Source organism: Trichosurus vulpecula, chromosome 8 (assembly GCF_011100635.1).
Source record: "Trichosurus vulpecula isolate mTriVul1 chromosome 8, mTriVul1.pri, whole genome shotgun sequence".
NCBI classification, from domain to species: Eukaryota; Metazoa; Chordata; class Mammalia; order Diprotodontia; family Phalangeridae; genus Trichosurus; species Trichosurus vulpecula.
Window position 1 is genome coordinate 224641497 of NC_050580.1, and position 21390 is coordinate 224662886.

General features: G+C 33.3%; 1 protein-coding gene across 4 annotated transcripts in view; it reads left to right on the top strand.

Annotated features, from left to right (window-relative positions):
* Positions 1–21390, top strand: part of GPHN (gephyrin) — an 885721-nt gene that overhangs the window by 172028 nt on the left and 692303 nt on the right. The gene's annotated exons all lie outside the window — the stretch shown is intronic.

The window sequence follows — 21390 nt, forward strand, 5'->3', positions numbered from 1 at the left end:
CAATTAAGTGAAGAATTGAATTGGTAAGCATTATCACAAAAAAATTAATGAATAAATAAATGAATGATGAAGCATTTATTCAGTGATGCTTTGTACTAGGCACTGTATAAGTCCTGGGAACAGAAATAAAAAGCGAGTACGGTAGACTACAAAGAACTTACATTCCAATGTGGGGAGATAACATAAGAAGAGAAACTGGAAAATGGGAGGGAGGGTCGGGCAGATGGCAAGAGTGTGTGGTTTGAAATTGGCAAAGAAGTGACACGGAGGCCTGTTTTCAGACAAAATAAAACAAAAACTCATCTATCAGAGCCCAAGATTCTAGGGACAGAGTCTAAATTCTGGTGGGAACAAGATGAGGAGGATAGACAAAGTGTAAGTGACATGGTGTGGACATGACTGGAGCTAGGGTTGTGGCAAGGGAAAGAGTGAGAAAGTCATGAAAATATGTGCACATTAGTCCACTGTACATGTATCTATAGTTATGTATCCAAGTAGTGGAGGATATGGCATAGCTGGTGATGGCAACAGCTTTGGGGCACAATATTTCTAATAGTAAAATCCACAAACATTTCTTGGTCCATGTCAGTTACAATTGGTAGCAAGGCAAAATTGATGGACCACCTCATGAGATTTTAAGGTGAATATTTTTCAAGTACTAGTGACTTTATGGTTAGAAGTTATTTGAAATTTGTTTCATGCGTCCCAATTTTTGTTTTGGTAATGTATGGCCACTGTAATTATATGATATTCTAATACCCTAAAAGAATAATTGGAGGTATTTTTATGCCCCCAAAGTAGTATACCCCTTAATTATGGAATTACAGATTTTAAAGGATGCTAAATCTCTATTCAAAGTTTCATTTCCTCTTTGTCTCTGACAAGTGATCATCCAAATTCCAAAGACCTCTAGTGATAATTAACTCAGTGCCTTTTGAGGATGCATATCTTATTTTGGGTTTGTTTTAAACATTAGGAAGTTTTACTTTATACTCAGCTTGAAGTCTGCCTTACTGTAACTTCTACTTATTGGTCCTAACTCTGTCTTCCAGGAAACAAATCTAATTCCTCTTTTATTTACTGCCCTGACTAAAACAGTTATAACAGTTCAATGCTAATGAGATTTTTTTTTCAGAAAAGGGTAAAAACCTAATAGATTTTAAATGACATAAATCACACTTAAATTGTAAAAAAAATATACTAGATTAATATTGCTTTAGCAAAATCTTGATTAATTGTTCAGTAGATCAGGTTAAAAATTTTAAAGTCAGAATAAGGACTTTTTAAATCATAATTTGGTGGTCTCTTCTGGGCCAAAGAATCATCCATTATCTTTCCTTGGAAAGTAATTCATTATGTATTTCTTTTTTATAAATTTTTCTACATAAAATGTAGAAAATGTTGGTCATTTATTTTCTACATAAAATCCTCAAGCAATTCATCATTAGAGGTGTCCTATTAATCTTGGAAAAGTGTACAGGTAAAGCAGTCTAAACCTAGGCCTCCTGGTTTGGTTGGCTATATTTAAACAGTTTTTCCTTAACCTCTTTTAGTTTGCATCTTTCATTATTTTAAAAAGTTTCAGAAGTAGTAAAAGACTCAGTTGTGAAGACTGTAGTGTTTTACCTTGACTTTCAAACTGGCAAAATTTTGTACCAAGCCATTGTCCTTTAAAAGGTATATGGTATCACCTATCATTTAATTTTAAAAGGTTTAAATGCATGGCTATCCATTTAGGCTCATTTTTTTTTCTATTTTAAGTATTTAATTGTTAACAAAATTGTCTTAGGATACAAAGAACATAGCAGTGCTGCTACTTAATTTTATAATGGGAATGTAGTTGAGCTTCCTCATTTTGCTGTGATGAAACTGAGATGAAGAAAGGTTTTTTGCAAGAACCAGGTCTGACTCATAATCCATTATCTTTCCATCATATCATATTATAGTTTTTTTAGTGTGATACATAAGCATGAAACTACTATGACTTTAAATGACCATTTTCAGAATAACAGCTGAAAGTTTCCTCTCAATAGAACGGTCCATTTCAGACTGATATCAGCAGATAGAAATATTATAGACAATTAGTTAAAATATAACTGATTCTTATCTTGTGTTGTAAACTCAGTGCAAACTCCCAAGTAACACTGAGAATGAGGAAGTTGGCTCATCATTTAGCCTCTCTACCAATTTGGATTATAGTTGAGGCACAGGTGGAGATAATTCATAGCCCATCAAAAATAAAGGGAAAGAAAAAGATACTCTCTCTCTATGAACAACTGATATTTGACTTTTGTTCTAAATCCAGAGGACTATTTAGATTGAGACATCAATCTAATTATCTTTTAAGTGTGAAGTGTTTTTTTTTAAATCCTTTGTGTATGCATAAGAGCCACTCTTGTCCCTCTTGTTGCATTCTGTTGTCTATAGAGCTTCCCGAAAGGATAGAGGAAACAAAATAAGACTTCTTCATAATTTTTATCCACAGGGGCTAGAAAAATTCAAAGTAATAAAAGAGAATAATAATAGCTGATTGATTTATACTTAATAGTTTTTAATGTTATAGGAACTTTGATTACAGTCTGCATCTCAGCTAGATAATAATATTAATAATGGCTAGCATTTATGTAGTGCCTACTCTGTGCCAAGCACTTTACAAATATCTCATATGATCCTCACAACAACCTTGGAAAGTAGATGATATTATTACCCCTCCCCCCCATTTTACAGTCGAGGAAGCTGATTGTTGAAAAAGAAGTTTTAGCTCCTTAAACCAAATTAAGAGATGGGTTAATGAAAGGTCTATAAATGGCATTTAAAGAAATCTTATATTTTTTTCACTCTATCTTTTTATTTCCCTCTATCTTCCAGTAGTGAAAACCCTTAGGAAACCTAAAGAAATTTTGTATGCTTATTTCAGAGAAGGGAAGAAGTTGTAAATGTGCATCCATGGAATTGAATGAGGAAGTATTCTAGATGGAACCAGAAAATGAGACAAATTCCATGGCTTTGTGAGAAAGAAAAAAAGGGGAAAGACACAGTCTGGGCCGTCCAGAGAACTAAAGTGGCAGGCACCCTCATTCCTCTACAACCTCAAAAGGCAAAGACTTGACTTATTTTTACAAATTTACTTGTTCCTTGTAACGTAAAATAGCAGAACTCTGTAAAGAAAAGACCTATACATGTGGCCCAGCCTCTACAATATAAATGTAGGGTGATAATGATGATAATCAATTGTTATTGTAGTCTTTTAAGACTTACAAAGTATTTTATATTCATTATCTTATTTAATCCTTGTAAGAACCCTGATTATAGTGAAACAATCTAATTTCAGCTAAATCGTAACTGATGGTTCAAAACAAATATTATTGTTTTCTATGCTTTTCAGTGGTTGAAGTATAAATTAGGAAGTTTACTTATAGAACATCACAATTTTTTGGTGGAGGAAGGGAACTCAGTGACCATCTAGCTTAATCCATTCAAGAAATAAGTATCCTTACTATTTATTATATACCTGATAATTAGTCATACAGACTCTGCTTGAAGACCTTCAGTGAGGTGGACTGTACTAACTCTATTCCACTATTGGGATAGCTGCAGTTATTAATAAGTCTTTTTTTTTTTTACATTAAATCTAAAATTTGTTTCTTTGCACCTTCCACTATTTACTCCTACTCTGGGTCCAAACTGAACAAAGTCTAATCCCTTTACCACATGTTTCCTTTTAGTATTCTTTTCTCCAATCTAAACATCCCCAGTGCTTTTAATCCACAATAGGTTCAGAGTTCTTGACCTTCCTGGTTGCTATTCTCTGGATTCTCTTCAATTTAACAATGTCCTTTCTAAACTTGGGGAGGGTGGTGAGATGGGGTGGAAAAGATGCCCAAAACAACATATTGCTCCAGTTGCTGATAACATTAACTTTTTTTTTTTTTTTGCTGTTTCATCAGACCACTGACTCTTATTAAACTTGTAATCCCCTCAACTCTCAGTGAATATTTTTTAAATGAACTGCTTTATAACTATGCCTTCCCTATATTGTACTTGTGAAATTGATTTTTTTCAATCCAAGTGTAAGACTTTACATTTACCCCTTTTGAATTTCTTATTAAAGTTAGCCCAACACTCCTCCCTGTTAAGCTATTTCTAGCTCTGTATTCTGTTATCTGGTGTGTTAATGGTCTGCCCCAAGTTTGGGTCATCTGTAAATTTGATGAGCATGTCAAAAAATATTAAGAAGGTATGGGATCAAGTACAAATCTTTTGTTCCCCTGTAGTAGAAACCTAAGTTGCCAGGAGTTTGTAATAACTGTATTAATGGGTTATTACAAGAGTTACAATAATGATTTACTGATATGAGTAAAAGATTATCTGGAGGAATAAAAAATAATTTTGGAAGTTAATGACAATAAGACAGTTTTATGTCAGTAAAACCATATTAATAAGGGTCATAATTTTGTCATCTTTGCATAATTTACAATTCAGTGCCCCCCCCCCCCCCCACCATTGTTGCTGTGAACAGTTAGAGGCATTTCTAGAATTCAAAACTGGGATTTGGGGTAAAAAATATTCTGATTATATGCTTTAAAGTTTTGAAGGGAAGGTTTTTGAAGGAAAAAGAATATTCTGATTAGGCCTTCTGTCTTGTCCGCTCTGCTGAAAAGTGCAGGAAGAAAAGACAGCAGCATGCTCTGCCCTCTCTGTATCTTCACTTTTTCCAGAAGATGAACCCTTCCTTGTGCCATAGCTAACAAAGTGTAACATATCTGTTTAAAGTGACATGTTATGCCTTTACTAACTTGTTTCTATGAAGATGATGCTGCCATCATTTAAATAAACATGTAAAAGTGATTCTCCCTTAAATATCTCCTCTGATTCTTAATCATAGTGAATGTTCCAAGGTTCTCTAAGGCTCTAACATTTCCTATCAAACCAGAAAAACTTCTAGTGTGGACATTGGGACAAACTGTCATTCAGGATTTAGCATACCTAAGTTTGAACTTAGGAGGTTAGCCACTTGATGAATTTGTTTTGTTTTGTTTTTACCATAGTGACTTAGAAGACTATGCTAAGGTATTGAGGGGTGATGATTTACATTGTTAGAGGAAATGTCCACAGTGGTGAAATCATAGTTCTTTTGAATTATGAAACAATATCTTGTGTACCTTGATATTTGAAAATTTACATGTTTAGAGTACATCATTTTATGTGAACATAGTGTATATGTGGCACTTAGAATTAAGATGAATAGGTTTGTTTCAGGTTTTGCTTATTGTTAGACTAACAGTACTGAACCCAGTGGGAAATCTTTTTCTATTTCATGATTGCTTAGAAAAAGGAGTTTCTGACATTGTACTAGGTTTATCTCTGTTGCAAAATGAGAAAATAGCCTCTGAACAGATTTGTTCAATCACTGCATAATTCTGTCAGTTAAGTTACTAATTAAAGAAGTCGACTTTTTAATATGTTTTATGTTATCTGATTTCTTTTTTTATTAGATTATTAAGTGGTACTATTCAGTATTATATATATTCCTAACAAGTAAGAGGGTGAATCCTGAATTAATGTTATTGAATACTCAAGAATCCACTGGGTTTTGATTTCTTAGGAAAGATATAGCTGCATTTTTTTTTGTTTAACATTTCGTTTTCAAATAATTATTTTTTTTCTCTTCTCACTCAGCCTTTCACCTGTTTGGGTATTCACTAAAATTTATCCATCATTAAAGCTGCCTGAAATATATTGCATTAAAATTTGGATTCTTTTGTTTGATTATGCAGATTTGTGATCAATTCCTTTGAGATTCAAAAGAAATAAGAACTCTGTGTTCTCCCTGTATCTTCTCCTTTTCCAGAAGATGAACAGTTTCTCCTCCCTTAGATAAAGAGGTGGAATGTACCTTTTTAAAGTGACATATTTTACCTTTTCTGACTTGTTTCTAAGAAAATAATAGCACATTCATTTAAATAAATGGATGTAAGCGATTTTCCCCTAGATTTCTTCTCTGAAGCCTGATCATAATGAGTGCTCCTAGATTTGTACATTTTGTATACCTGTCAAGACTCGTTAAGACCTTGTCTTTGACTTCTTTGTAACCTGCCTGAAGCTAAGGCCCTTGATAAATTTTGTTGAATGAGTGGAATTTTCCCGATAGTTTTTCTTTCTATTTAAAAGCAAGAAAAGTTAGAGCTGGAAGAAATTTTGGAGAAAATTTACTTCAACCCCCCCCCCCCTTTTTTTTTAAAGAAGAGGAAATTGAGACTGAGACATTAGGATACTTTCCTTAGGTCACATAGCTAATTTAAATGGTACAGCTGAGATATGAATTTGGATGCCTTAATTCCTAGTTGAATTCTTTGCATTTATGTTATTCTAAATTGTTTTATATTTATGATCATCTGTTCCTTCTACCCCTTCTCATTGTCAGTGGATAAAAATTCACTTAAAACCAAAATTGATAACTTTGCATTCATCTCTACTTTATTGTTATTTTAATGATTTGATGGTGTGTTTTAAAGTGCCTCTTGCATATTTGCTTCAAAAACCCCAAGATGTTGATAATTTTTTCATAATTTTATATTGAATAATCACTATATTGATGAATATTCAAGAATATATTGAGTATGACTAAGTGAATGATTTATTGTTTTTCTTTTGTATATCATCATAAGCACTTATGACTTAAATTCTTTTTACCAGTCTTGAGCAAAAATTTTGTCTTTGTTGATTAAAGCCCCTGAGAATAGCAGACTAAAAATGTATCCAAAAAATGTTGATACCCTGTTCCATTTCTTTTTTGTTGTGAGAGCTCATGATCCAGAGAATGTTGGACACTCTAAGTTCTTGACTTGTTTTTTGTTTTTAATTTTTGAAAAGTTAGGGCTACAAATTAAATTTCTGTTCATATTATATTTTCAGGAGAATATCATATCTTTTTAAAAAATAAAATTTCATTTATATATTTTTGGTTTTACGTTAACTAAATTTCTCCTTGTAATTTTACCCTTCCAGAAACCCATCCTATAGTACAAAACAAGAAAAAAAGAGAAATAGGAAGAATAACACAGTTAGCAAAACTATTCACTATATTATTTTTTAAAAAAACTTGATAATATGTGCAGTACTCCATTCCTATGGACTGCTCACCTCTCCTCAAGTCATCAAGGAATGTGTCAAACTTTTTATAATTTTCTAATATTCGCTTTCATTTATGCTGTGGTAATTCTTTCCATTTACATTATTGTAAGTCATTATGTATAATATTAATTCACTTTGCATTAGCTCATGTCTTTCCCACCTTTTCTGTCTTCATTATATTTACAGTTTCGTATATATGTACCATAATTTGCTTATTCATTTCTCAGTCATCATACTTCAACTTTGTTTCTAGTTCTTTGCTCACACATAAATATTTCGTTGTATATGAGGACTTTCTTTTCATCAGTGACCTCCTTGAGTTAGATATTCTAGGTATATAGCTACTAGGCATAACTCAGTTACTAATACCCACTATTTATCTTAAAAAATCTTTATTGATATATTTCGTTTTTATAACACTTGGATTTATATCTTCTAGTATCTTTTATGTGGCTAAGTGATTCAGTGTATAGAGCTCTGGGCCTAGAGTTAAGAACACCTGAGTTCAAATGTTGTTTCAGATGCTTATTAAGCTATGTCATCCTAGACAGTCCACCCTGAACACCTCAGTTTCCTCAACAGTAAAATGAAGTTGATAACAATAACTCTTATTTCCCAGAGTTGTTGTGAGAAATAAATATTTGTAAATTTCTTAATGCACTGCCAAGCACATGGTAGATGCTTAATAAATCCTTCTTTTTCTCCTTCCTTCCTTCCTTCCTTCCTTCCTTCCTTCCTTCCTTCCTTCCTTCCTTCCTTCCTTCCTTCCTTCCTTTCTTCCTTCCTTCCTTTCCTAGACTACCATCCTTTTATAACAAAATTAAAAAGGGGAAAAAAATACCAGTTCAACCAAACTAAGCAACAGAGCAAAAAAAATAAAAAGTCTGACATTATAGCAGTGTTTTATACCCATAGTCTCCATCATCTTCAAAGAGGAGGGTTATGTGTCTTTTTATATGTTTTCTTGGACTCAACTTTCATCATTATAATTTTACAGGATTCAGTTTTGTGTGTTTGCGTGTGTGTGTTTGTGTGAGAGAGAGTGTGTGTTTCTATTCATATTGTTGAAGTGATTGTGTTTTCTGGTTCTCCTTACTGCATTTTATAGTAGTTCAAATAAATCTTCCTGCAAGCCTCTGAATTCGTCATTTTCTTCATTTCCTACAGTACTATTGTACTAAATGCACATACCACAACTGGTTTAGCTGTTCTGAAATAATGGGAATGTATTTTGTTTCTGCTTCTTTGATACTAAAAAAGTGCTATTATAAATATTTTGATATATATAAACCCTTCTTTTTATCATTGACCTCTTTGTGGCATATATGTCAAGCAGGGAATCATAATGAATAAAGAAGAATTTATTAAGTGTTTACTATGTTCTGAGAACTGTGATAAAACTGGGAGTAAAACAACTGGGGATAAAAAGAAAAAGAGAGACAATCCTTGCTCTCACAGAACTCATACTCTGATTGCAGGAGAAAAAGGTATGAATGTTTAAGTCACTTTCATAGAGTAATTTCAGATTCTTTCCAGAATGGTTGAAACAATATGCAGGTCCACCAAAATGGCATTAGTGTGCCTATCTTTCCACAACCCCTCCAACATTGACTATTCTCATCTTATATCATCTTTGCCAATTTGCTGGTTATGGGGTAAAATCTCACAGAATATTAAATGTTTAGAATGAAGATGGGTAGCCCTATGAAATTAGAACTGAAATTATTAGGGATTTGGAACAGTGCTTCATATGATTGTTAATAGTTTGTAATTCTTTTGATTAAAGTTTATTCTTCTCTTTTGATTGCTTAACTATTTGCAATGGCTTTTGGTCATATATTTCTGTCTGTTGCCTGTGTGTCATATATCAGACCTTTTTTAGAAATTTTTGATACAAATATTTTTTCCACATCTCCTTTCCTTCTTACCTAAGAGGTGTTAATTTTGCTTATACAAAAGCTTTTCAATTTCATATAAGTAAAAGGGTCTCTTTTATCTTTTGTGTTTACATCTTTCTTTTTTAGTTATGAAATCTTCCACAGCCATAGGTTTTAGAAGCACTTGATCTAGTTGTCTTTAAAAAAATTTTTTTTAGAGTAGATTTTAACTTTAGGTGACATCCCATTTTGAGTTTTTCTGGTTATATTGTAAAAAAAAAAAATCATCTAAACATCATTGCTTTTGTACTGCTTTTCAGTTTTCCTAGCAATTCACATCAAATAGGTTGACAAATAGGTTAACTAAGTTATATTCTCAGACTGATGAAACACTGGGTCTTTAAGTTTGTTTCTGATTCTTCCATATCTAGCCTGTTTCACTGATCTAGTGTCTCTTTTTGAAAATTCAATTGTATTTTATAGTAAGTTCCAAATTTTCTCCCTTCTATTTCCCTGTCTATTACCTACTGAGAATGAAAGAAAAACAATGACTATTACAGATAAGTATAGTCTTATAAAACAAATTCCCTTATTATCTATATTCAAAAAAGAATAATGGAACGAAATATGTTTTGATTTGTACTCTGAGCCCATTACTTCTTTATTTGGAGGTGGATAATTAGTCTTTTGGAAATGTGGTTGGTCATTGTGTTGATCAGAGTTCCTAAGTCTTTAAGAGTTGATTGTCTTTACAATGATGTTATTATTTTAAAAAAAATATTTACCTGGTCCTGTTCACATCACTTTGCATAAGTTCTCTCAGGTTTTTCTGAAACCATCTCCTTCATTATTTCTTGTAGCATAATAGTATTTCACTGCATTCAACTTATTCATCTATTCTCCAATTGATGGGTATCTCCTCAGTTTCCCATTCTTTGTTATCACAAAAAGTTTCCATAAATATCTTTATGTACCCATGGGTCCTTCTTTCTTTGATCTCTTTAGGGTAGTAGCAGTATTTCTGGGTCAAAAGATAAGGCACAGTTTAATAAATTTTGGATCATAGTTCCAAATTGCTTTCCAGAATTGTTGAATCAGGTCACAGCTGCACTAACAGTTAATTAAAGTACCTATTTTTTCATTATCCTCTCCATTATTTATCATTTTTGTTTTTTGTCAACTTACATTGCAAGTTGGTACCTCATAGTTGTTTTAATTTGTATTTCTCTAATTATCAGTGAATTAGAACATTTTAAAATATGGTTATTGATAGCTTGGATTTCTTGAAATCTGTAGGTTCAAATCCTGTAACCATTAATCAATTGGGGAATGACTCTTATTTTTATAAATTCGACTTCATTCCCTGTGTATCTTCTGAATAAAACTTTTATCAGAGAGATGTATTGCAAAGATTATTTTTCTCCCTATTTAATACTTCTCTACTAACTTTACTTGCATTGGTTTTGTTTATGAAAAACCTTTTAAATTTTATGTAATCAAAATTGACCATTTATTGCCTGTGTACCACTCCCATTTTTTTTTTTGTTTCTTTATTCACTATTCTCCTATTCATAGATCAGTCTGACAGGTAATTTCTTCCATGCTATTCTAGCTTGCATATGATGTTACACTTTCTTTCTAAATCATATACTCATTTGGAACTCAGCTTGGTAAGTATTGTGAAGTATTAATCTATGCCTAATTTCTGCCAGACTATTTGCAGTTTTCCTGTAATTTTAGTCCAATAGCAAGTTCTTCCCCAATAGCTGGGATCTTTAGTTTATCAAACACTAAGGTACTATGCTGATTTACTTCTGTATGTTGTGTACCTAATCTGTTATACTGATCAACCTCTCTTTACCCTGGATCAAATAGTTTTGATAATTATGACTTTTTACTATAGTTTGAGATCAGGACCTGGTAGATCCCCATACTTCCCATTTTTTTCCATTGTTTCACTTGACATTTTTGACCCTTCGTTTCTCTAGATGAATTTTGTTGTCACTTCTTACAGCTCTATAAAGCAGTCCTTTGGTAATATGATGAGTATGCCACTGAATAAGTAAATTAATTTAGGTACAATTGGCATTTTGTTATATTGACCTAGCTTACCCACAAGCAATTAACATTTCTCCAATCATTTATTTAGGTAAAAATGTTTTATAATTGTGCTCATATAAGTGTTATGCATGTCTTAACAAGTACTCCCAAATATCTTATGCTGTCTGTAGTTATTTCAAATGGAATTTCTCTTTCTGTCTCTTCCTGATGGATGTTATTGGTAATATACAGAAAAGTGTGTCATTTTGGTGAATATATCCTGTAACTTTGCAGAGACCGTAGCTTCAGTTATTTTTTAATTTGACTCTCTTAAGTTTCTCTGCACAACTATCCTGTCATCTGCAAAAGGTGATACTTTTGCTTTCTCTTTGTGCTTAAACTTTTTTCTTGTCTTATTGATAATAGCTAGCATTTCTAGTGCAATATTGAATAGTGCTGGTTATAATAGATTTCCTTGCTTTATTCTTCGCTTTATTGGGAAGATTTCTAGCTTGTCCCCATTTTAGGTATTGCCAACTCTTGCTTTTAGACAAATACTGCTTATCATTTTAAGGAAAGTTGCATTTATTCCTATGCTTTCTAGTGTTTTTAGCAGGAATGGGTGATATATTTTGTCAAGAATTTATTCTATATTGACATAATCATATGATTTTTTTGTTTTGTTGTTAATGTCAATTAGTTTGTAGTTGTCCTAATATTGAACCAGCTCTGCACTTCTGATGTAAATGCAGCCTCATTATATTATATGATCTTTTGATATATTGCTATAATCTCCTTGCTAGGATACTGTTTAAAATTTTTGGCATCAATATTTATTATGGAAATCGGTTTACAGTTTTCTGTCTTTGTTTTGACTTCCTTTGGCTTAGGTATCAAGACCATATTTATGTCATAGGAGGAATTTTCTTCTTTTTTCTTTACCCATTTTACCAAATAGTTTATGTAATATTGGACTTGATTGCTCTTCGAATTTATGTTAGAATCTCTTGTATATCCTTTTGGTCCTGGGGCTTTGTCTCTCCACACACACTCCCGCCCCCATCCTGCCTTTAGGAGTTCATTTATGGCTTGTTCAATTTCTTTTTCTACAGTAGGGTTATTTATGTATTCTGTTTCCTGTTTGGGTAATCAGTGCAATTTATATCTGTGAAATATCCATTCCTTTTTTGTGTTTTCAGTAGTGTCTGATTCTTTGTGACCCCATTTCAGGTTTTCTTGGCAAAGATACTAGAGTGGTATGCCATTTCCTTCTCCAGCTCATTTTAAAGAAGAGGAAACTGAGGCAAACAGGGTTAAGTGACTTGCCCAGGGTCACATAACTAGTAAGTGTCTGAGGCCAGATTTAAAGTCAGGAAGATGAGTCTGCCTGGCACTATCCACTGTGCCACCTAACTGTCCATCCCATTTTCTTTAGATTGTCATTTTTATTGGCAAGTACTTGGGTAAAATATCTCCTGATAATTGTTTTTATTTCTTTTTCACTGGTTATGAATTCACCTTTTTCAATTTTTATACTGTTAACTTGATGTTTTTAAAGGATCCAATTAGCTAATGGCTTGTCTATTTTAAGAGGTTTTTTTTTAAAAAAAAAAAACACTAGTTCCTAGTTTTATGTGTTAGTTTATTTTTTTTTAACTTTGAATTTTGTTGAATTTCAAGATTCCTGGGTGGAGGGAGGGCATTAATTTGTTGGTTTTCTAGATTTTTCGTTGCATACCCAATTTATTGATCTACTCTTTCATCCCTTCTTTTATCGATAAACATTTAGAGCTATAAATTTCCCTTAATACTACTTTGGCTTCATCACACAAATTTTGATACATTATGTCATTATCTTTTTTTCTTTCTATTTAATATTTTGCTTTTTCCCAGTTACATGTAAAAACAATTCTTAACATTCTTTTAAAAATATTTTGATTTTCTGATTCTCTCCCTCTCCCCCTCCTTAAGAAGGCAAGCAATTAGATATAGGTTATACGCATGCAGACATGCGGAACATATTTCCATATTAGTCATGTTGTGAAAGAAAACACAAACCAAAAAACAAAAATGAAGAAAGTAAAAAAAAAAAGTATGCTTTCATCTGCATTCACACTCTATCAGTTCTTTCTCTGGAGGTGGATAGCATTTTTCATCATAAGTCCTTCAGAATTGTCTTGGATCATTATATTGCTGAGAATAGCTAAGTCATTCACAGTTGATCATCATACAATATGGCTGTTACTGTGTACAGTATTCTCTTGGTTCTGCTCGTTTTACTTTGTATCAGCTTTTGTAAATCTTTCCAGGTTTTTCTGAGTGTATCCTGTTCATCATTTCCTATAACACAATAGTGATCCATCACACTCATACCAGAACTTGTTCAGCCATTCTCCAACTGAGGGGCATCCTCTAAATTTCCAGTTCTTTGCCACCACAAAAAGAGTTGCTGTAAATATTTTTGTACATATAAATCTTTTTCCTTTTTGTTTTTTATCTCCTTGGGATATCAACCCAGCTATTGCTGGGTCAGAGTATGCACGGTTTCATAGCTCTTTGGGCATCGTTCCGAATAACTCTCCAGAATGGTCAAAGCAGTTCACAATTCCACTAACAGTACATTAGTGTCTCAATTTTCACACATACCCTCCAATATTTGTCATTTTTCTTTTGTATTAGCCAGTCTGATCGGTATTGCTGTGGTATATCAGAGTTGTTTTTATTTACATTTTTGTAATTAATAGTGATTTAGAGCATTTTTTCATAGGACTATAAATAACTTTGATTGTTGCAAACTGCCTATTCATATCCTTTGAGGATTTATCAATTGAGAAATGACTTGTATTTTTATAAATCTAACTCAGTTCTCTATATATTTGAGAAAAGAGACCTTTATCAGAGAAACTTGCTGTACAATTTTTTAACATTGAATTACTGTGTTTTCCTTCCATCCTATTTCCCCTTGTTTATCCGCCTCTTTCTCCTTTTACTATGTCCATCCTGTCTACCACCTCATCCAATCAGCCCTTTCTTCTATCTTCCCTGTCCCCCTTCTCTTATCCCCTTCCCCTCTTACTTTCCTGTAGAATAAGATAAATTCCTATACCCAAGTGAGTATGTAATTATTTCCTTTTGGAGCCAGTTCTGATGAGAGTAAAGTTCAAGCGCTCTCCCCTTTCCCACAGTCCCCCATCTTCTCCCTCCACTGACAAAGCTCTTTTACACCTCTTTTATGTGAAATATTCTACTTATTCTACCTATTCTACCCCTCCCTTCCCCTTTCTCCTAGTGCATTCCTCTTTCTCACCCCTTAATTTTATTTTTTTTTTTTAGATATCATCCCATCATATTCAACTCACACCCATGGCCTGTGTCTATGTATATCCCTTCTAAATGCCTTAATAATGGTAAAGTACTTAGGAGTTATATTTGTCATCTTCCCATGTAGGAATGTAAACAGTATAACCTTATTGAATACCTTATGATTTCTCTTTCCTGTTTCCTTTTTTATGTTTCTCTTTGGTCATATATTTGAAAGTCAGATTTTCTGTTCAGCTCTGGCCTTTTCATGAGGAATGCTTGAAAGTCCTCTGCTTCATTTTGAATGTCAGTTTTTCCCTTGAAGTAGTATACTCAGTTTTGCTTGGCATGTGATTATAGCTCCTTTGCCCTCTGGAAGATCATATTCAAAGCCCTCTGATTCTTTAATGTAGAAGGTGCTAAATCTTGTTATTCTGACTGGCTCTATAGTATTTGCATTGTTTCTTTGTGTTTGCTTACAATATTTTCCCCTTTTCCTGGGATCTCTGGAATGTGGCTATATTCCTGGGAGTTTTCATTTGGGGATCTCTTTCAGGAAGAGATTAGTGGATTCTTTCAATTTCTATTTTAGCCATTGGTTCTAGAATATCAAGGAAGTTTTTCTTGATAATTTCTTGAAAGATGACTTCTAGGTCCTTTTTTTTGATCATGGCTTTCAGATAGTCCGGTAATTCTGTATCTGTTTTCCAAGTCAGTTGCTTTTCCAATGAGGTGTTTCAGTTTATTTTTTCATTCTTTCATTCTTTTTTATTGTTTCTTGATGTCTCATAGAGCCATCAGCTTTCACTTGACCAATACTGATTTTTAAGGAATTATTTTCTTAAGTGAGCTTTTGTATATCCTTTTCCATTTGGCCAATTTTGCTTTTTAAGGAGTTCTCTTCAGTGAATTTTTGTTCTTCTTTTACTATTTGTCCTGTTTGATTTTTTAAGGTATTGTTTTCTTCAGTATTTTTTGTTCCTTGTATTCCAAGCCATTGACTAATTTTTTTTCATAATTTTCTTGATGTGTGTCATTTCTTTTCCCAGTTTTTCCTCTCCCTGTGTTATCTGATTTTTAAAATCTTTCTTGAGCTCTTCCAGAAATTTGTTTTGGGCCTAAGAGAACGTCGTATTTCTTTCAGACTTTGGATGTTGCAATTTTGACGTTGTTGTCTTCTGAGCTTGTATTTTGAACTCTGTAACCACAGTAACTTTCTGTGGTCAGGTTTTCCTTATTGTTTGCTCATTTTTCTGGTCTATTTCTTGACTTTTAACTTTATATTAAAGTTGGGCTCTGCTCCTGGGGCAGAGGGGGCACTGTCTCGAGCTTCAAGTTTTTTGTTCAGCTCTTTTCAGAATTAGTTCTGAGGGTCTGTAAGTTTTTAGTTCTTCCAGGTGGTAGGATTTAGGGAGAAGTGTTTCCTAACTTTCTGGTCTTTGTTCTGTTCTGGGATAAAATATAAGCATGCTTTTCAATCCTGGAACTGTGACCAGGGTCCCCACTCCCCTGAGGCCACAAACTCTGAGACTGTGACCTGGATTGGTATACAGCAGGGTGTTTCACCCAGTGGCAGCAAAAGGACCCCTGTAATCTCCTTCAGATCAGTTGTCCAACCCTCATACTGAATGTGGGCTGAGAGCTCTGGAAGCCACTGCTGCTGATTCAGTTGCCCCCAATGCCTGTTGCTCTCTTGCCTGGAGGTTGCCTGTGTTGAACTGTACTTCATTCTCACCCTGGTGCAACAGACATTTTCTGCCAATTTTTTGGGTTGTCTTGGGCTGGAAAATTGTTAGTGAGGACTTTATGCTTTGATACAAGATCAGTTTTTGAGAACTTTCCATGTAGAGCTGAGGAGTAGGTACATTTCTTCAGAGGCCCATTATGTCTAAGTTTCCTCAAATTCTCTTTACCTCCTTAACTTTTTTCTCATTTTATATTATGGTTAGATTTTTCTAGGTCGTCCCCCAGTAGTATAGCTTTACTGTGTTTTTCCTCCTGTAACTCATTTCACTTTATCTTTAAGAATTTAGATATTATGTCATCTGCTGCATATATGTTCAGTATTTATAGTGATTCATTGTCTATAGTGACTTTTATCAAAATGTAGATTTTCCTGTTTATCTCTTTTAATTAGGTCTTTTTTTTAACTTTTTCTTTGTCTGAGATCTAAGCAATATATTTTTGGATATTGGTTTCTAATATTTTATTCTCCTATTTTGTGTGAATTCATCACTTTTAGAATTATGATTATTATATTTCCTTTCATCTGCTTCTTTTATACAGTTCTTAATTTGTCCTTTCTATTATTCCTTTCCTTTGCCTTAACAAATTTTTTGCCTTTCATTTCCCTTTTGGATAAGATGTATTTTGGTACCCAACTATGTATATATAGGTTTTTCCCTCTTTTAATCAATTCAGATAAGTAGTTCAAGTGTTACCTGCTCCCCCAAATGGCCCCCTCCATTGTATAAACTCCTCCTTACATATTACATTTATGCAAGATGATTATCCCAATTTTTCCTTCTTTTCCATGGTATATCTCTTCCCCATCCATTCCATTCTTCTTTTGAGATCCTGAAAACATAAGAATCATTCCTAGGCCCTCTGGCTAATCAGATTTCCCTCTGTAGTCCCTGATTTCCCTCTGTAGTCCCTGATATTAATAGATTTATGTATGGCTATATGTGTCAGCTCCCCACATAAGAATGTGTATAATTTAACATTTTTAGTCCTTTCTGGTTGCTCATTCATGTTTACCTTTTTATGTTTCTCTTGATTTTTGTATTTGTATGTTGAATTTTCTTCTCTGGTCTTTTCATCAGGAATGCTTCAAAGTCCTATTTCTTTAAAAGTCCATTTCCCCCCCTTCTCTAGAATTATACTTAATTTTCCTGGGTAGTTCATTCTTGGCTATAGGCCAAGATGATTTCCTTCTGGAATATCATATTCTAAGCTCTCCACTCCTTTCAGGTGGTGGCTGCTAAATCTTGTGTGATATTGACTATGGCTCCTTGGTACTTGAATTCTTTCCTTCTGGCTGCTTGAAGTATTTTTTCATTGACTGAGGAGGGCTTCATTTTGGATATAATATTCCTGGGAATGTTGAATTTGATGTTTCTTTCAGATGATTACTGGTAGATTCTTTGAATTTCTACACTGTCCTGTAATTCTAGGGCAGTTTTATTTTATGATTTCTTGAAATATGATGTATGATTCTTAAATTGCCTCTTCATTCTATTTATCATTCTTAATTTTGATTAACTATAGTAGATAAGAAGGATTTGTATATAAAATTGCTAATTGAGCTACTGATGGTTATTACAATGTATAAAAGACAAAAGGTATGATTATAAAGCTGTTCTCATATTGAGAAGTTTTTTTTAAAAATTTTATTAAAATTCTGGAATGTTATAACTGGAAAGTACCTTAGAGATAATCTCTTCCAAGATTCTTACTTTATAGATGAGGAAATTGAAAAGTTAAGTGACTGCCACAAAGTATTACGCTGGAACTAGAATCTAGGATTTTCTGACAGCCAATCCAGTCTTCTTTCCACTCAAAATATTTTTTTCATGGAAACAAACTTTGCCTTTCAAAATTGATTAAATTCATCAGGTTCTGACCCCTGTTGTACTCTTTTACTTTGGTGAAATCATACACAACAAACCAAAATAATATTAGTAAGTAACATGTATACAGCATGTTAAGGTTTACAAAATGCTTTCCTCACAAAAATTCTATAAGTGGGTATGGCAAGTACCCTGGGTAAGTTATACACATTTTTACAGGTGAGGAAACTGAGACACTGAGAAGTTAACAGACTTATGATTACACATCTAGATTTCTTGAATCCACATTCACTATTCTGTGCACTATGCTATGTTCTCTTAAGGCAGTGAGTGATATAATTTTATTTTGATTTTTAGAATAAAACAAACACCAATTAAGGCTGAATGGAAGTGAAAACTAGTGACTCATTTTATCAAATGCTGATGATGAATGCTAAAATAGATTTTGCTGTTTGATATGCTCTGGCACTTTCCTTAAACTCCTAAATAAAACTAGGTCAGCCTTTTACCAAAAAAGAAAGTTTTTTCACTTGTATTTTCATCTATATTCCCAGTTCTCATGAGGAATTTATCTTTTTAAATAGATTTTTGCAGTAGTTGTTGTAAAAGTGGGAAAAGAAAGGGAAAGGGAAAAAATGCAAGATATGAATGAAATGTGTACAGTTTTCACATAAGATTTTCACAATTCTTAAGTGACTTATAGATAGCATGTATAAATAGATGGTAGTGGTATATCACAATAGTAGTAATATATTTAAACATTTTCAACTTATTTGAAAATGCTGGAAAATGTGATAATACTTTCTTAAGGGTATGCCAATCTTTTTGCCATTCCCATTTGAATGGTAGGAAGGCCATTTTACAACAGGATTTTACAGGGGAAAAAAAATGAGGAAAGTGGCGATAACATCAATAAAGTAGCATGTTGTTAGAGTATAGTTCAAGTAACTTTTAAAACTTCTATTGACGAAGGGGGTTAAGGATGGGAGATTCATTTCAGCAAACATTTATTTATGTTTTGCCATCTTATATCTATCTTTAGTGCCGAAAATAATGCCTTCCACGTAGTAAAAGTTTAGTAAATGTTTATTGAATAGGATCAAATTTAGGATAATGATACTACAAGGTAGTAATGGGAGGGAAAGAAAAATAGAAAAGAAAGTTGTGATGTATTTCAGGAATAAAAGGACAATCACAGAGATTTATGATACATCTTTTTTTCTATTTGCAGTTTATCCTGTAATATTATAATAGTCCATTAACTGGTCTCCCTGTCTTTTGTCTGCCTCTTCACAATCTATCTTCTATATCTTCTGTATCTTTCGTGACAAAATATTCTTAATCCATTTCCTTTCGCCACATCATTCCTCTTAAAATTCTTCAGTTGTCCCCTATTGATTGTAGAATAAAATAGATGCTTTATCCTTCATAGACTCTTCTTCAAGGCAAATTATTTACTAGCTCTTCTTTGATTTCATCCCATACTTTTCTGATACTGTGACTTTTTACAGTCCTTGAAATCATCTTCCACTACTTTTCTCTCTTGAATACAGGAAAGACTTTTCATAATCTGATTTTTGCAGAAAAAAAATTATTAGGAAAATTGGTCTTTGATGAAGTCTTCCCTGATCCCCACAGCTAAAAGTAAGCTTTCTCCTCACATTTACTTCAGAGAAAGTGATGACTACCTCATACAGGTTAGATTTTTTTAAATTCATAAAATAAGGAAACAAGGGCAGGTGACAGAGGTTAAATACAAAAAGAATGTATCTGGAGTATTAAAGCTTAAAATGAACTCAGGTGACTGATGAAAGCAAATGGCAATGAAAGGGATTTTTTTAAAACCTATTTGAGGGATAAAAGTTGATCAAAGAAGAAATATGACCATTACTCAGAGTAATTATGACCATTACTCAGTGTTGGACAATGACAGAGAGAAAGCATGGCCTCACAATTCCTAGTTTCTTTCTTCTTCCAAGGAAAATGACTTTTGGACTGGAAAAGATAACAAAAATGGAAACAGGGAGTTAGTACCTGATATAAATGAGATAATAAGAGTGGCACCTAGATTCCCTTGGTAAATTCAAGGCACCTGCCTGAGATGAATTACATCCTGCTGCACTGAAAGAATTGATAGGTGTGATTGGTGTTCTACTGTCTAATACATGAGAAGCTATGGAATATGTAAGATGCTGTAGGACTAAAGAAGGACAAATATCCAGCTTTCAAAAAAGGAAAGAGAATACCGTATACTAACTGTGGGACAATAAGCTTGAGTTTGATGCCTAGGAATATTCTAGAATAGTTTCTTAAGGGGCAACTAGGTGGCGCAGTGAGCAGAGCACTGGCCCTTGACACACTTACTAGCTTTGTGACCTTGGGCAGGTCACTTAACCCCAATTGCCTCGTCTTACCCCTCCAAAAAAAAAAAGGTAAAAAAGGTAGAATAGTTTCTTAAGAAATATTTAATGAACCTCTAGAAAAGAAAGTGATAATCATAGAAGGGTGACTTTATCAAGTATAGGTCAACTCTTTTGGAGAGACAGGATTTTATTAAATATGTAATTCTGAGGAATGCTGTAGGTGAAGTTATGTTAGTAAAGAGTTCAGTAAAGTATCCCACTTTATCCTTATGGAAAAGATGGAGAGATATAGGGATAGGTTATTATACATTTAGATGGTTTCAGAAGGGGGTGAATGATTGGACTTCAGGCGTAGTTATTAATGGTTCAATATCAACTTAAATGGAAATCTTTCTGTCCCAGGAATGTGTACATAGTCCTGTGCTGTTAACATTTCTTTCAGTGGCTTGTCTAAAATTATAGATGGAATGCTTATCAAATTTTTAGAAAGGAAATGTTGGTAACACAATGCTGCAAGGATGACAGAATCCAAAAAGATCTTGAAAGGAGAAGCGAATGAGAATTTAGATGGTGCGTACTGTGTTCTAAGTGCTTTTTGCAAATATTTCATGTGGTCCTCATAACAACCCTATGAAATAGATGCTATTTCATCCCCTTTTTACATTTTAGGATATGGAGGCAAACAGAGCATAAGTGATTTACCTATTGTTACATGGCTAGTAAGTTTCTTAGATTAGATTTGAACTCAGGTCTTCCTGATGCCTGGCCCAGTACTCTATCCACAGCTACACCAACAACTTCTATTTTTGACTATTTTGAAATAAATATTAAACTGAATCTAATAAGATTCTGTGGGGATAAATATAAAGTCTTAAATTTGGATTAAAAAGAATTCAAGTGACTTTACAAGTACAACAAGAGTTAGATAGCAATTTGTCTAAAAAACATTTGGGGATTTTAGAATATTTTTAAGTTCAATTTAAGTAATCATATGTAGCAGTCAAAAAGCTAATGAAATCAAGGACTACATTAAGGAACATAGTCTCTAGGACTTAAGGAGGTAATAGACTTGCTATATTCTATGCTGATCTGACTACACCTGTG